Here is a 16,486-nt window from a genome sequence, read left to right on the forward strand (position 1 = left end):
TTTTGGATTTCCGTAGAGCTTTCTCCAAACCTCTTTCTAAAGGTGAAGACAAAGAGAGGTGATTGACCATTGATTTCAACGAATAAATTCCCTTGTTTTCTAACGACCAAACCCTTCTATCATGACCGTCCACCACCCATTTGCTGAATAATAATCTATGGAAACTCTGAAATTCAACGACTTCATCCTCCTTCAATAATCCTCGAAAGATAACTGCCCATGAAGAAGAAGCAAAACCCAGTGGTCTGCTACTGAAACTTGTGGATTGAGAGCTACCTTGTAAAGCTTTGGAAAAGTCACAGGCAGAGGCAGCCGATCAATCCAAGGATTCTGCCAAAATTCAATTCTACTCGCATTCCTCAACTTATAAAGTGCTAGAGCTTCAACTTACATCCAAGCTCTAGAAATGTTAAACCAATGACTTCGGAGACTAGGACTTGATTTACCTGTTATGTGCCAATTGAACTTGTCACTTCCATGAATGCTTCTGATGACTTGACACCATAAGGAGACTTCTTCATTTAAGTAACGCCAACCCCACTTGGCTAATAAGGCTAGATTTTTCTTCTTTGATCCACTGAGACCAAGGCCACCATACTTTTGAGAATGAGAAACTAATTCCCATTTAATCAAATGATTCAATTTGCCTCCTTTATGACCCTCTCCCAAACGAATTTTCTCACGATGCCCTCTATTGTAGAAACTACCTTTTTGGGCATTCAAAATGAAGACATGTAGTATGTTGGAGGATTAGAAAGGACTGATTTACAGAGTAACTCTTCCTCCCTCTGGTAAATTACATCCTCCATTTATCTAGCTTAATCTGAAACTTATCAATCACAGGTTGCAAAAAAGCTTACTTTTCAAGTATCCTTCCAATGGTAGCTGATACAAGAAAGGTAGTCCCGCTTTACAATTCAACCTCAAGGCCGCTGAGTTTATAAACTTAATGGCTCATTTGACCAAAAGTCATTTTCGCAACGTTGAACAACCACACCAGATGCCACAAGTTCATCCACATTATCAATACATTAACGAACTAGCTTCATAATAGGAACTTCTGATGCTCATACACAAATACATTATATAGAATTTCATTCTTCCCTCCTTCAGTTTCTTCTTCTTTTATAAAAATAAAATAATCACTAATTACTCTGGAGACCACTGGTTCCAGTTTTCTATCCTTCAATCAGCTTGGTCGGAATCAAATCAATCTGAAAATCCAATATACACATCATGTAATCAACATAAACAATAATAGGAAACACAAACACAGTACACAATCGAAGAACCAAAAGAAATTCTTCTCATCTAGCAACCACAAAAAATTAGAATGATAACAATCCAAATCACATAATACAGTAATAAAACAAAGAATAAGCACAAATTCAGAAAGAGATGAACAAAGAAAGTGAATGGAGCCTTGGAAGAGGAGCGGCGGCACAGTTACCTTGATACCTTGAGATAGATAGAATCATTAAACAATAAAATCCATGGATAAATATGTATGTCATAATTTTTAAATCTATAAACCAGAAAGATAGAAATGTAATTAAATACACCTTCAATACCTTGATGTCACTGCCTGTCATACACCTTTTATCACTAAAAAAGAATGGTCATCCATCGTTCATCCTTCTTCCTTCTATCCCCACGACGCAAAGCTGAACAATGAATGCAAATTTTATGATTTAAGAGATATTGAAAAGTGTTCAAATTGAAGTCGTCATTAATTGTAAGTAGCATCAAGACCGTGTATTCTGTTAGCCAAAATATTATTTGCAGTGACAAAACTGACTTCTCTTTTGTATGCAATACTCCTCCCATTGCATTAACTAACTTCCCTGGCTCACTCTCTCAACCTACTGATAGTTTGAAGTTAATTTCCACAGAAAGGCCTTCCTGCAGTTAAAAAGTTCCACATAGTGACCTTTCTCGAATGAAATGTTTTGAGTTTTGCAACAGAATGAACCTCTATCAATAGTTCCCAAAACTATAGGACAAAACTTAAGATGTACAAAGGCCAGACCAAAGAATCCAAAATATTATGTCAACCCAATTCAAGAAACAAGGGTTTTGGGGATTTTGATAATATTACCTTCGAGGCAATAAATACCCTGTGGACAGCCAAGCCCTAGCCCTCCAGAAGATCATATATTTCTTCGTTACTGATCTTCAGCACCGCAACTTATACAAGCATCCCGATGTTCAGCCGCTCGCCACCACCTGCTCCGACGATAGTGGCGACTTCACTTTCTTCGTCGCCTAAAATGTCCTTCAGCGACCGATACACAATCCCCGATGATTCTCACAGCCAAACATCGTGTCTCTTGCTGGCACCGGAGGGGCCGTACGTCATAATCGTACATTTCTCACCCAACTCAACACATCCTCGCTTCGACGCGCAAAATTTCATGAATACTGAAATCCATGTACTCGAAATCGATACGAACCAGAACGTTCTGACCATCGGGATTAATCTGCAGAATCGAAATCGGTTTATCTTTCCAGTCTGGATAGTCTTGGATCCTGCCGATTCCTTCAACCGGATGCACCGATTGGGAGTTTTTAACGGCAGAATTGGGGAAAGGAGATGAATGTGCCCGTAAATGAAGACCATACCGAAACTCTGTTCTCTTTCTTCTCTCTCTACATTGCCGTTGCGCTTTATCATACACACAAGAGATTTATCAATTCTCACTGTTACAAACATAAATTTGTTAGAGAGAGAGTCTGAACCAAAGAAGAGGCAAAACAGTCAGCTATCATCGACTTACTGTCGGGATCCTCCGCCAGAACGTCCTCGACCTAAGAGGATCGGTTGCATGTCCAGCATTATTCATCTTCTCTCCAAGTACCAAAACTGCCACAAGAAATCCCTCACATTTGGTTCGTTCAATTACTCTAATTCTCTTTCACTTTCCTTTCAATCCATTTTTTCCACTACTTTCTTCAGCCATTCAAGTCGATCGAAAACAGTATCAAAGCTAAGTCTCGATCGCCGGTATATCTCCGGCTACCCCGCTGCCAGAGACAACGAACGTCACGAAATGACGATAAAGAAGGAAGAAGATCCAAGGTTGATTTCGACCGGAGAAAAGGGTTGGGGTTTGAACCCTTTTTTTTTTCAAACGTCAAATTGGTCCTTTTCACGCCTACGACCTACCATTTAAAAACGTTTTTTTTTTTCCTTTTTCTCTTTTTTCTTCTAATTCATTCAAATAATTAACCTTCAAATCATTTAAAAAAATAAATGCAACGGTAAAATTAGAAGAGACCTCCTAGCTGGGCTAGTCACTCCTACCCGGCCGCAAAACCGGACTAGATGGTGGCACGTGTCAAATCCTTTTCATTCTTACTGACAAATGATAAGAATAACCTCTAAAAAAAAAAGTGATGATAGGTATGAAATTATGCATTCAAACTTATAATACCATAAGAATAAGAAAAGAATATAAGACCCGCCTCGTTAGTTTGGAAGGCTAAATATAAAATTTGGTCTCTAAAAGTTTTAGAAGTGTTAAAATTAGACCCTCAAATTAATAATAGTAGTAGAAATTCGAATTCTAAATGATAAAATTGACCCCTCAAACTTATACATTTGTTACAATTTCTACTATTATGTAAGTTTGATGATCTAATTTTAGCACTTGTATAAGAGATCAATTTTTACAATTAAAAGTTTGAAGGTACAATTGCAACTACCATAATAATTTAGAGGTGGTTTTTTTTAAATACCCATTAGAATATTATGGTTTCTCTTTTTACTCCATCACAGTTACAATTTGATGTAACTTATGTGTTGATTTTTTATTTGGGTCGTAATTTTCGTTGTATGCAAGGGGAACCTCTCACTAGTTTTTGGAATTCGACATTAGGAAGTGTTTTTTACAGATCTTGTCAAGACAAGAAAGGACTGAGCTCTTGTAGATGCTGGCTATGGTCAAAATGCACAGCTTTCTTTATTGTAATAGACAAGGCTACAAACAAGCGCCTCCAAAGCTATATCAAAGTTGTAATAAAAGAAACAAAAAAGAACAAGAATCAAACTAGAGAACTGAAGCTTCCCAAGACCAGTTACGGTAAGGTGCACTAGGCACGAATCTAGCCAGATGCCTTACCAGGTAGTTCGAGTGCCTAGCTACTAAAGTTGCGAGATTGAAAGGTCCAAATGACTAAGCTTCACCCAATATGCAACTTGGTTTTCCACCCGAACAATCCTAACGTACAAAAAAGAAAGAAGAAAGATAAATAAGCTGGGTCACCCTTGGCCCTGATTATAAAGCTCATTGTGTGGTGAAAGGTAGGGAGAATAGAAGACAACCAATCCTGGAAACAAGACTCTCAACAGGCCCACATTCCTTAAATAGAAGAAGAAGGTTGAGCACCAGACCAATCAAAAGCAACTCGAGTAAGAGAGTGAGCAAAAAAATTACAAAAATGAGAATGATAACAAAAGAAATAACACCCACATGCCATGTAATCTCAACCTTAGCATCAACAACATTTTTTGTTTCTAAAAGATCTGTTGACGACTCATTGAGTGCACGAATGATCTTGACTGAATCAGATTCAACAGTGAGGGGTTGCTTCATAAATCCTGCCATTTAGGAAAAACATAATAATCTCACTTTGATGATCTCACCTTCAAATGCTTTGATTGGCCAACCCTAATTAAAACGCTTAAACCCGGTGCAGATAGGAGAACTCTAAAAGTCATGAATCACCCACTCCAAACCACCAAAATTATTTTCACTGCACCATGAGGCATTAACATTAAGCTTTCAGCAACCATCGGGAGGGGAACCAACAATCCTGACTCACACAACTCTCAAATCTCACTGGCACAGATAAATTAGTATTGACTTCCTCCAATATCAATTTTGTAACATTCTTAAATCAACTTTATTTCATCAACAAATTCTCGAGTAATTTTGTATTCATATAATAGGATCTAATATCACATTAATCAATATGAAAGAAAACTAAAAGAAGCTTTAGCATAATTCAAAATTACTAGGAGATTGAGGTTCTTGATCATAGATATTTTTATATAACACCTGCATCAAAGATTCAATTTGTTAGTGTTCAATTTAAATTTAAACGAGCTATGTGTTCGTCACCTGTGGAAAGACAGAGTCAGATCGTCCAATCACGAGTGAAAGATTTTGTCCGTACGTTGAAAGCTTCTATACGATTACATGTGTATCTAGTGCAGTGGCTTGCAAACAGACAAAGCAACCAAGGCTTTAAACACTCGCTTTGCTTTATTTACGTCTTCCTCTCCCACTTGGTGGTTAGAGTTAATTGAATATCTAAAGAAACTAACCAGGCCTATATAAATTGACATTAGTTAGCCAATATCGAACTCAAAAACAAAAAAAATTAATAGATAAACAAAACATTAGTTGGTCAAATTGCTCGCACTTTACAAATTGTATTTTAATCAACCAATCGACATTAATTTTTATATGCATTTTTGTAGTAATAATAAGATCACTTGCACGTTGCACCTAATTTTTAATAAATAATTCTCAACCAATTACCTTTTTAAATCATATGATTTTTGTAACTTTTCCATGAACAGCTCTACAGCCACCCTTTCACAAAAAATTATTAAACATTCATTCTACAATTGAACCTTCACTAATTACAAGTCCATGGGCTGGAATTAAAGACGTTAATGATGCTAATTACAAGTCAAGGAGGTCACCAATTGAAGACGTTAATGACGCTGAAGCAAAGATACATGAAATCAAAGAGAAAAGTCCATGGCTCGCATGCAATGATCTTTTCTTTTCTTTTTTTAATTTTTTTTTAAAAGAAAGTGTAGAAAACTAGAATGAAGAGAGACTGATGTTGTAATTACAAGAGAAAATTAGGACATGAGGAAGCAAACAAAGAGAGAACACACCAAAAAGGGACAAACCCTTAAATTTCATATTGAAGTAATGATTCAAACCCTTCACTTTCATATATAGGCTAGGCTTAGTTAGGAATTGTTGTAGCTTTTAAAATACCTGTTGTCAATTGTGCTTTCAAAAAAATCATGTTTGGTAAATTCCAAAAACAAAAAAAAAAAACAGGTCATGGTGTTTGGTAAGTTGATACAAAATTGTTGTAGGTTAGTTATAGTGACCAAAATAGACATTATTTAAATTTATAGGTTCATATATAGTACATAAATTTCCATTACCTAATTGTTCAATATTTTTCTAGTTTAAATTACAAATAATATTTTTTTTTCTTATTATTTTAAATTATATGGGAGAGAAGGCAAAGAAAAAGAGTGAAATAGTGAGAGAGCCGAAAGAATAGGGAGCGAAATAATACAAGTAGAAAGATAATAAAAAAGAGTTTGGTTCCATTTTTATATTAAGATCTTTCTAAATGAAGATTTCTTTTAAATTTTATTTTTATTCATATACTGTCTGGAAACTTGTAATCCTTATTTTTCTCTCTATTTACTCCTCAAAAGAGATGCTTTCTTTCTTTAATGTCTTTATTTAAAATTTCTATGGTAAAGAAGAGTGGTAAAGAAGATAATGAGGTTTAAACAAAGAAAAAATAGACAATTTGAAGATAATGAGGTCCAACTCAAAAAAAAAAAAATAGAAAACTTAACCAACAGAAAAAATAATAAAATAAAATCATAGGAGGAAGCTTGATGTTTGTGCTTGGAACATGTAGTTTAGCAATTCTAGAATTGTACAAAAGATATGTAACTGCAGAAGGACTTGCATGAAAAAAAAAAAAAGGAAAATAATGGAAAGAAATTGTTTTTGATTGTTCAGGAATCTAGAATCAAAAGCTACAGTTGAGGAGATTTGAAAATCAAAGAACTTTGAAATTGATTTTGTATAAATTAAAAAAAATTTTAAAAAAAAGTTTCCAAACACTTTGAATCAATTATTCAAAATCACTTTTTCCTACTTTCACCACAATTCTAAACGAAGCCTTAGTCCCTTAAGAGTTTAAACTTTGTATTGATTCAATCACTACTAAGAAAAATCCTATCAAGGTAGAGTATCATCAATTTTTAATATGTTCTTTTTAAATGAAACGAAAATTTTCATTTAAAACACATTTGGTCTCCATGCAATTAATCAAATTGCATACAGATAAAGGCCTCCACCAACATCGGATGAAAACGTAACCTTAGCAAAAAGAAAAGGCTTAAAACAAATCCCAACCAAAAACATCTCGAGACTCTAGTCGAAAAAGGACAACCATGGTAAATGTTTAGAACTCGGCTATGCTCCACAAAACTTGCCACTTCAGGCCTAAGACATATAGGATGTTTTTTTGCAAGACGTGGAAGGTATTAATAGTTCCCAAAGAACCAACCAAGTATATAAATGAACTTTCTATGGGATTTTTAGTTTCCACCAAGAAGTGAGAATGTAAGAATAGCAAAACAAATAAATAGGTATTTCACAAGAGGACTGAGGACCCATACGACTCAAAGTGAACTTTAATATAAACAAGAAAAGAATAAAAATGTACAAAAGAAAATTGACTACTTTGAAAGTAAACAAGAAACTGAACGAAAAAAATAACAAAATGAACCAATCACAAAGATTACAACGTGTACTTACAGAAATGGTGTTTCCATATATTTTGTCTGTAATTGATTCAGGTGCAAGTTGCCCATTACTATAAGTAAACTGAAAAGTCAAATGCATTCAAGTCAGATAAACATAGATACATCATTATTGTAATTATCATGGATTATAAGATAAAAGGTCATAATTTTCAACTAACATTTTGCAATAAAAACATTATGCTTCATCAAAAGGTTGCATTTTTACCAATAATTTCATGTAATTAACTATAAAGGTTGCATTTTCAACTAACATTTTGCAATAAAAAAAATCACCTTAGTACCCCAATCGTATTCAGGTCCACCTAGATTGTGTGACTTGCACTCATGAAAAATCCTCCATTGGCTTGTGTAGAACAAAAAAAGATTATGCAAAAGGCAAAGGAGCATGAGTATAAAATACAAAAAGTTAAAGTGAATTTTTATCTCCACTTGATATATTTAGTCAATTCCAATTCTGATTTGTCACCTACTAACTTAGGACTTTAATTTGAGATTCTATTTTGGAGACGAAAATACCCACGAATTAAAATGTCATCTCCTTTTCTTTGTCCATGCCCTATAGAATCATAAAGCACAATCCTAAACAGCTAATCAATCAAAGAATCGATTAAAAGATAAATAAAATAAGTCAAAAAATAAAGATCAGTTAGTTTCAAGAAATCAAGGAACAGAAAAGTCATAAACTCAAGTGTGACATAATATTTGACAAAGACTAATTCAAATATTTTTTAAAACAATGATAAAGAGCTGGATTTTAAGATAGAAAAATATTCTAAGCAAGATTTAGAGTTAATATGTGATTAAATCACTCAAATTTAATAGGCTGAAGGTAAAAGATCACTACAACTTTTTCATACCTTTTAGTGTGTTCTTCTACTCCAAAACTTGAATTGGGGATAAAGATGAAGTAATTCAACCTAGCAAAAAATTACATGATTAACTAACCAAATACAACTGTCGTAACAATTTTTTATATTGTTTAAACTAACACCCACACTAATGATACACGCACGCAACACTAATGACCAAGTTACTTAACTAATATTTCAATATTTTATCTTTAATGACATTTAGCTATAAACTAAATAATAATACATGAAGTATCAAATTTTAACAAAGGGCAAACAAAAAGAGAGAGCGAAATAGAAGAAAGGAGTATCAATGGAAATGAGATGAAGAAAATAGAAAAACAAAAAGATATTGAGATAAAATAATATGAATGGAGAAAATTAAACAAGAGATGGAGAAGATAGAAGAAGAAACATATATAAATAAGAAAGAAAAAGAAGAAAGAAAGACAAGAAGAGAGAAATCAAGTGAAATACCATAAGATGGAGAGAGAGAGAGAACTAGCCCTTCGTTTCCCCAACAAAGAAGTCATCTTTGACGATTTCCCATTCCTTCTTTGTCGAGCCGCCTCTCTTCGCCATTCGAAGTACTACCTCTATCTTCCCTTTCGAGAACATACCCAGGCGCCCTCTTTTTCCAATAATTAAAAGAAATACCATAAAGCTTCGTCTGTGATTTTACCGACCGGCCACTTACAAGACAATACTGAGCAAATATATACACCAACAAAATTAGACATTACAATGAACTCAACATATTCCTAATAATTCATGGAAGAATGGAAACTACAAAGAAGTTAGATATCTCACTTCCAAATATGGAATTTGACCGAGACTTAATTAAAATATCTTATCCAAATTCTGAAAAATAGGTTTGATTTTCAATAATTTGGTTGTGTAAGATACCTATATTCATATCACCTGCTCCATTCTTCTTTTAGATCTGAACTTGCATAATTAATGGTAGGATTCTGATCTGACCTCCTCACTTGACAAATGGAGCGGCGTAAATTATAAGACTGTGAAGGAGATTAAAGGAAATGTAATTTGCTTTAGAAAGAGATCATATTACCATCTAGTTCCACCATTGCCTTCTTGATCATAGGCTTGAACTTACATGCCAAACGAATTCTGCCTTTAGAAAGAGATCATCAAATGATAAATATTAAACTAGACTTCATGAAAATGTTCTATCAATCCAAAGCCTTTCCAAATTGTTAAGAGAAAAGAAAGACAAAATACATGATGATACTCCACTTTTGTCCTTATTTTTTTGATCTTACATGCACCTTGACTAGTCTTTATAGTATTGTGTTAGTAACTAGTAAGATACTTAGATACTCAAAAAAAAGAAAAAAAATAAACTTTAAGTTTCATCAGCTAGAAAACTGTTGTCTTTTTAATATAGATTGGGGAGTTTTTTTTCATCTTTCATTTTCTTTTCTTTTAGTGAACTCCATTGTTCTCATTTTGGCTAGATTATTGATACTCTGTTTGTCATTTCCCTTCTTATTCCCCATAAAAAATATTCTAGAAAAAAATTTATTTGCTATTCAAGAAAACATGAGAAAAGGAATGCACGTTTTCATGAAGAAATCATACCGTGTCTCCTCTCCACGTCCATTAACGAAGTCAATGCAGTTCCGCCAGCCTTCCAATCTTCAACTGGAGCAACCAAATTTCCTACATGGTATGCATAACTAACTTATAGGTAATAGAAACGAAGAAAAAATCTATGGAAGAAACTGATAACAAGAAAAAGAATGAAAGGTTAAAAGGTTAGAGACTGAATGATCAGAAGGTACAGGCAGTGGGACAGATAGACCGATGATATTGGTCCAGTTTTTTCACTCTGGAGGAGAGCTCCAACAGTGTAACCCAAAACATAGCAATAAGTTGAATCAAAGTTCGTGGGTAAACCACACATCCCTTCGTACCTGTAAGTCAAAAGAAGAAATAAATAGAGATAACACATAGAGTACTAACCAGTAAAGTACAATTTTTTTCGTATCATCTCGTGGCCATTCGCTCGTACCATTCATAAGTTTACATTTGAAAGTTAATTAGCTGTAAGCCTAACCCATCACTTGATTGGCCATATTCTTTACAAGTTCATAATGGAAGTCTAGATAGTTGGTACCCCTAATTATCAAATATGAATTTAAAAATTCTTAATGCATTTACGAACATGCATGTTTTTTAGATCTCAATTGATTTTCCTACTACCCAAGTGCTAAATATAATATGTGCTATCACTAAATTATTAAACAGGAGCGTTTAAGTAAAACAGCAAAAGTTCAAACACGAATAGAATAAGTACCCTAAGAAATGTGACTGCCCCTTGAATTGGCCGCCCATTACATGCACCTTCTTGCCTTCTCTTTTCCAACTCAGTTTCAACCATTTGAATAAGCATTTTTTCAATTTCTATTTTGGCAACCGAATATGTAAGATAAGATATAATGTAGTTAATCAAACAAGGAATCTATGGAAAGACATGTATAAAACAAAAAGAAAAAATAATTACTTGAACATTGCCGTGTGGATCTCTTTCGAGCCACAATTGTTCTTGGATTGCTTATGGGAAAAATTAAAAAAGGTGGTGAGATTGAGTAGTAAGTTTCTTTTTCCATAACTTATCCTCATCTATAATATCATGGGCAAGAATTTCATTGAGTTCCGAAATAAGCTGCTGCACCTATAGAAAGCGGGTTATAAATGATATCAGCTCAAGAGTGACATATTGATCCCAAAAATCTTGGGTTTAGTGGATAGTGGGCATACACCCAAAAGACATAAGCACAATTAGTTACAATAACAAGAGAAATACCTCCAGAATGAAGTCAATCAAACCCTCGGGAACAAGTACAACACCATAATTAATAACCAAGTTCAGAACATTTACTAATTACATGGACAATGAAGTCTGTAACGTTTTTCAAGGTAAGCTTAGCCACAACCTGCAAAACACATTGTAAATTCGATGTACCCTATAAACTAAAGCTCTATTAATAAATGAGTCAACATTCAAAACACATTAATTTTTGTCTAGAAATTTTTTCGCCTACATATATTCAAAACCAATAAATCTCCATTAATCAACTACAACTAGATGGTAGAGAACAAATTTTTCAAAGCTGACAAAAAAGGCATCCGATATCACTTAGGCAATTAAATATGATATGTGATGTCAATACTTAGTTCCATTGCACCATATTAAAAGTTTCAACCTAATTCCACAAATCCTTTGTTTATCACAAATTTTCATCTTTACCCTTAAGTTTTGTTTGATATTTACCATTCCATGTAAAAATGCAAGAAGATGAAATTCTAAAACAGGATATATTAACTGACTCAACAATTTCAATTTTCATGGTTACATGAGAGTATCTATTGCAGAGATTATTAGTTATTACTGAGACAAAATCTAATTCTCAAAGAGAATAAACAACCCTAGGGCTGCATATGGAGGTAAATGCCCTTCTTGACAAAGATTTCTATCTGGTAAAGCATGTGGAGATAAATGTCCTCCTTGACAAAGATTTCTATCTTAAGTAGTTTAAATAAAGCAGCTACCTTTTCTCCAATAATAGTAATATTTGGATGAGTTTGCAAAGCACACTCCATTGTGATGTGAGAAGCGGCACGACCCATAAGCCGTCCAACTGTGGATATATGTACACTTGCCATATGATAATAAACTTGAAACTTGAGTGAGAAAGAAAAAGGTATTAACATCACAACATCACAACAATGAAAAAGTACAATCTCACATTAGGTAGATCAAATACAGAAGGTTAATAAAATTGAACAGAGAGAACTTGAAATATATGAATATTATTTATTTATTTATAAATATATATTTTTAAAAAAGTGGACATATATGAACTTGAAATATGGTAATATCAATAATTCAGTTATTCTGAAAATGTCAGCACATCAGAACTATTTTTAGTTTCAATTTCATTAAGCAAAATTCTTATAGTGGTAATATTTTCCTATAGATCGAGCATCAACCATCACATTATCAATCATTTCTAAATATATCTGCATAAACATCAGCAGAGCCTATTAAGAGTCTCATCTCATGAATGCGACATTCTATTTTTTCCTTGAATTCTTGAATAAACTATTTCAACTTTGCAACAGTCGCCAAAGTTGAGTCCAAACGAAATATGAATTCTAAAGTAGTTACGAAGAGAAATGAGCACCTTGCATGTTTCAAATCCAAAACTTGTGGAGATTTCTTTGCATTTGAGATCACCATAAATAGTTTTTGGGCAACCAATCACTCGGATTTTCAAATTCTTACTCCTAATTTGAAAACAACAAAAATAAGGGGAAAATAAATAACAGAGTCTTTGCACACAAAAATAATTGTACCATAGAGTAGTTAATTACTTAACCTTATATTTCTGCAATAAAGATAACATATAATAGCTTATCCATATATGACCATGAGAGCGAGAAAGAGAGAGCAAAAATGAGGGAGGCAATAAACAAATTTCATAGTTCTGAAAAATACCTAAAGTTTTCAGTGAGGAGTCAGGCATTTATGTTGGAATCATCTCCACCATTTACAACAAGGCCATCTAAATCAAGTTTCTGAGCAGTTTCTTTAGCTTGCTTAAACTTAAAATAGAACCGAACTGTAAATTAATGCCTTGACTACAACTAAGATGTCTCAAAATGAAAATGGAAGAAAGAGTTTCACCTAATCTGGAGTTTCAATCTTATCCTTCCCACTGCATATCATATCAAAACCACCCTGATAAAAGAAAAATGCATTTAAATCGAGAATTGCATTCAAATGGCAATCACTTCGCATCAAGACTGCACATATTCACACTAACAATTCTAATAAGTGAAAGCTAGAAATCCCTTCATGAAAATTAACCTTATTGCGATATGGGTAGATAAATTATGCAGTCAGTTCTACATATTTACATTTCATGATCCCTACAGGACCACCCTTGAAACCATACAACGTGCTTCCTTTTGCATGAACCTGTAGGTAATCTTCACCAAAATCGTAGAAGCTGTTAATTAGCCACGACTTGAATAGAGAAACGAACATTTATTCTTGATTTATAAATGTGGACACAATGAGATCCCTTACCAAATAGTCCAGAAATCACATTATGCTCTCTTGGTGCTTGGCCACCAAACTAGACAACTTCGATCTTCAATTTCTTATTCATCTGCACCGAATTGGAATCACTTGGCACCAACATTACCGATGGTTGGCCAAAAAGACCAGGAAACAGCTTCGCAATCTCATCTACACGCGTATATAACACACAACTCAAACACTCTAAATCCTCAAGAAGTAGCAACTGGCCTCAAACGCATTCGGTAAAACTCAAGTTCCAAAGAAAAGCGAGATTTACAATCATCAGCAAAACATAGTAAAAGAACATACAAAACTCAATGCATGTCATTACTCTTCCTTCGAGACATCAATCAACTCTGTTACCAAATAGAGTACAAAACAAAACACGTTATGAAGGCTAGAAACTCCAAAAACAGAAGAGAAAGTAAATGATCTATGGATAATATCACCTGGATTGCCGGCAGCGGAGCTAGGAGGACCATTGAGGATTTTGAAGGGGTTTTTGAGAATAGAGGGAAAAGGGAGAGGTTGATCGATACGGTGGGCTTGGACTTTGCTATACACAGTAGAAACACGACTGATCTCTAGCGGAGAAGATTCAATGATGGGGGAAACATCGACATTAGCGATGAAAGGCGAAGACATTGATAGGAGAGAAATGAAGATGAAAATGGGGAGATATGTAGAGAAATGAAAGAAGTGGAAAATTGAGTGTTCGATAAGATAAGGTCAAAAAGATGAAGAAGAAGGACTTGCCTAGAATAAGAGGAAAGAGCTTGTGGATGAAATGGATCACACTCTAAGAAGGGATTTTGGTTCTCCCACTTGCTCCACTATGCATAAGCTCCATATGAGTCCCTGACGTGAGGATTTGGCCAGCAAGAGACTAGAATTTTTATGACTAAAACAATGAGAGAGGGGGGGTTTCAATGCGAGGGAGAGATGGATTTGAATAGATTGCAAAGAAGAAAAGGGAATCTTCAATTGTTACCTTAAAGATAAATCAAATTTCGTACATGCCAAGAGCAGGAGACTGAAAATTCATTTTCGCCCTTTCCCTTTAACCTTTTAATAGCTTTTTTGAATAAATGATATGCTTCAATACTATAAAAAGTAACATTTGGTGTAGTGAGAATGATTAAATCTTTAAGACGCAAAAAGTCTAACTTAATACGTTAATACTAATAGTCCAATCCAACATCATTTCAAAAGATAATCTAAACTCTATTTTATGATCAGTCTAAAAAGTTTTTTTTCTCTTTTAAACCGTTCAAACAGTCCAAATAGATCAAAAAGTCCAAACAATCAAAATATTATTTTATGACCAATCAAAAGAGTCCAAATATTTTCTTTAAAAAAAAAAAAACCAACTACAGCCCAAATCTTCAGTCTAACTTATAATATTAAACTACAAAAGAAAAAAAATATTCAAATCATATACAAAACAAACTTCACATACTAGATCTCCCAAATTTTCAACCAAAATAGATCAAAACTCTAATTTTTTATGCACTCATTTAAATAAAATACTAGATCTATGAAGCACAATCTCATATATTGAAATAAAAACATTACCTATGATTAGCAGCGACAGGAAGAACGGTGCACGATAATAGGCGGGAAATAGCGGTTGTGAGAGAGAGGCAGAAAGAAAGGAAGGTTTGAGATGGGGAAGAAAGTGAAGGGAAAAGATCGCGGATGGCTTTTGGGACCTGACCAAACCTATATGCATGAAGAAGAATATATATCTCTGGTCATATTCTTGTGTAACTTATATTGTCCCCTTCATAGTGGTTCCTCGGTCCTGCTAGCCATTTTCTTGCTTGAACTGTACACATTCAAAGAGGGGACAAGCTAAACAAGCAAGCCATCAAAGTTTATAAAGTCAAAAGTTCGGAAGAACTTTTAGGTTTCCTTGTGACTAACTTAGCACACTTCTAGTGGTAGCCATTGGGCTAAATCTCCAAAAAGAGCCACTCAGTCGGGTGTCGGGTACACGATTTAGGAGAGTCGTGGACCCAGTCTATGATTACCTTTTCAACGTTGCATACGTAATAAAAGATGAAAATACACCATGTTATTGTAAAATCAGAGTGCATAACGAAACACGGATATGGAAAAATTATAATATAATAATAAATACATATAATATATAATAGAAATAAATGACAAAAGAATATAAAATAAAACAGTGAAATTATGAAAATTTCTCCACTAATTTTCCAATCTTTTTGGATTTCTCATCAATCTTCACCACCTTACAAAATCCATAAAATGACCACTATTTGGAGGAGAATTGGCAAGTAGGAGGTGGAATTAGTTAGACACTAAGGATGTGTACTCATAAGACATATAGACTATACGTTTGAAGACACATGGGGTAGTAGGAGAATGTCATTTGGCCTTTAAGACACCAAGCTTTGGCACTAACGGGTATCTATTATTATTATAATATTTATAATACTCCCCCTTTGATGCCCATTATAAATATAAAATATGGCTCATTAAAGTCTTACTAGGAATAAATCTCATGAGAAAAAATTCTAGTGAAGGAAAAAATAGTACATATGTCATATAATTTATACTTTTAAAAGAATATTTGCTTCACCTCATGAAACATCACTTAAGATCTCTAAGTCACTGTGAAACCCGAATTTCAATTTCCCTACTTAAGCATGTAATTAAGTGAATTACTAAGTATAAGTTAAATCCTATGTTGAAGAAAAGGAAAATTCTAAATGTTTGAAGAGATCTTCTTTTAGTAGTTTTGAGTTGAGCCTTAACTAGTAAAATTTGGCTAAGTGTGAAGTGAAAAAGAAACCATGCATTTGGTGTCAAGAAACATTAACGCATAAGGCTCTAATGAGGCTAGGTTTATAGAGGTTATAAGGAATTAAGCATTGAGGCCAAGGACAACCA

The 16,486-nt window shown here is 33.9% G+C and overlaps 1 long non-coding RNA gene and 1 pseudogene across 3 annotated transcripts; both read right to left on the reverse strand.

Annotated features, from left to right (window-relative positions):
- Positions 1–6: 6 nt before the first annotated feature.
- LOC120069821 (uncharacterized) lies at positions 7–3,151 on the reverse strand. 3 transcript variants are annotated; one of them, XR_005479701.2, is made up of 5 exons: positions 2,778–3,151; positions 2,099–2,700; positions 1,753–1,902; positions 1,572–1,664; positions 7–1,214 (listed from the first exon to the last, which is right to left on the reverse strand). It is a non-coding gene; the product is annotated as an uncharacterized LOC120069821 (long non-coding RNA). The 3 variants fall into 3 exon arrangements; XR_016527345.1 differs by having other exon boundaries at positions 2,099–3,151; XR_016527346.1 differs by lacking the exon at positions 1,753–1,902 and having other exon boundaries at positions 2,099–3,151.
- A 749-nt stretch (positions 3,152–3,900) lies between these two features.
- On the reverse strand, positions 3,901–14,212 carry LOC150029747 (pyrophosphate--fructose 6-phosphate 1-phosphotransferase subunit beta-like; annotated as a pseudogene).
- Positions 14,213–16,486: the final 2,274 nt, after the last annotated feature.

Source organism: Benincasa hispida, unplaced genomic scaffold, assembly GCF_027475165.1.
Source record: "Benincasa hispida cultivar pf3 unplaced genomic scaffold, pf3_genome.v1.1 HicScf948, whole genome shotgun sequence".
Classification (NCBI taxonomy): Eukaryota; Viridiplantae; Streptophyta; class Magnoliopsida; order Cucurbitales; family Cucurbitaceae; genus Benincasa; species Benincasa hispida.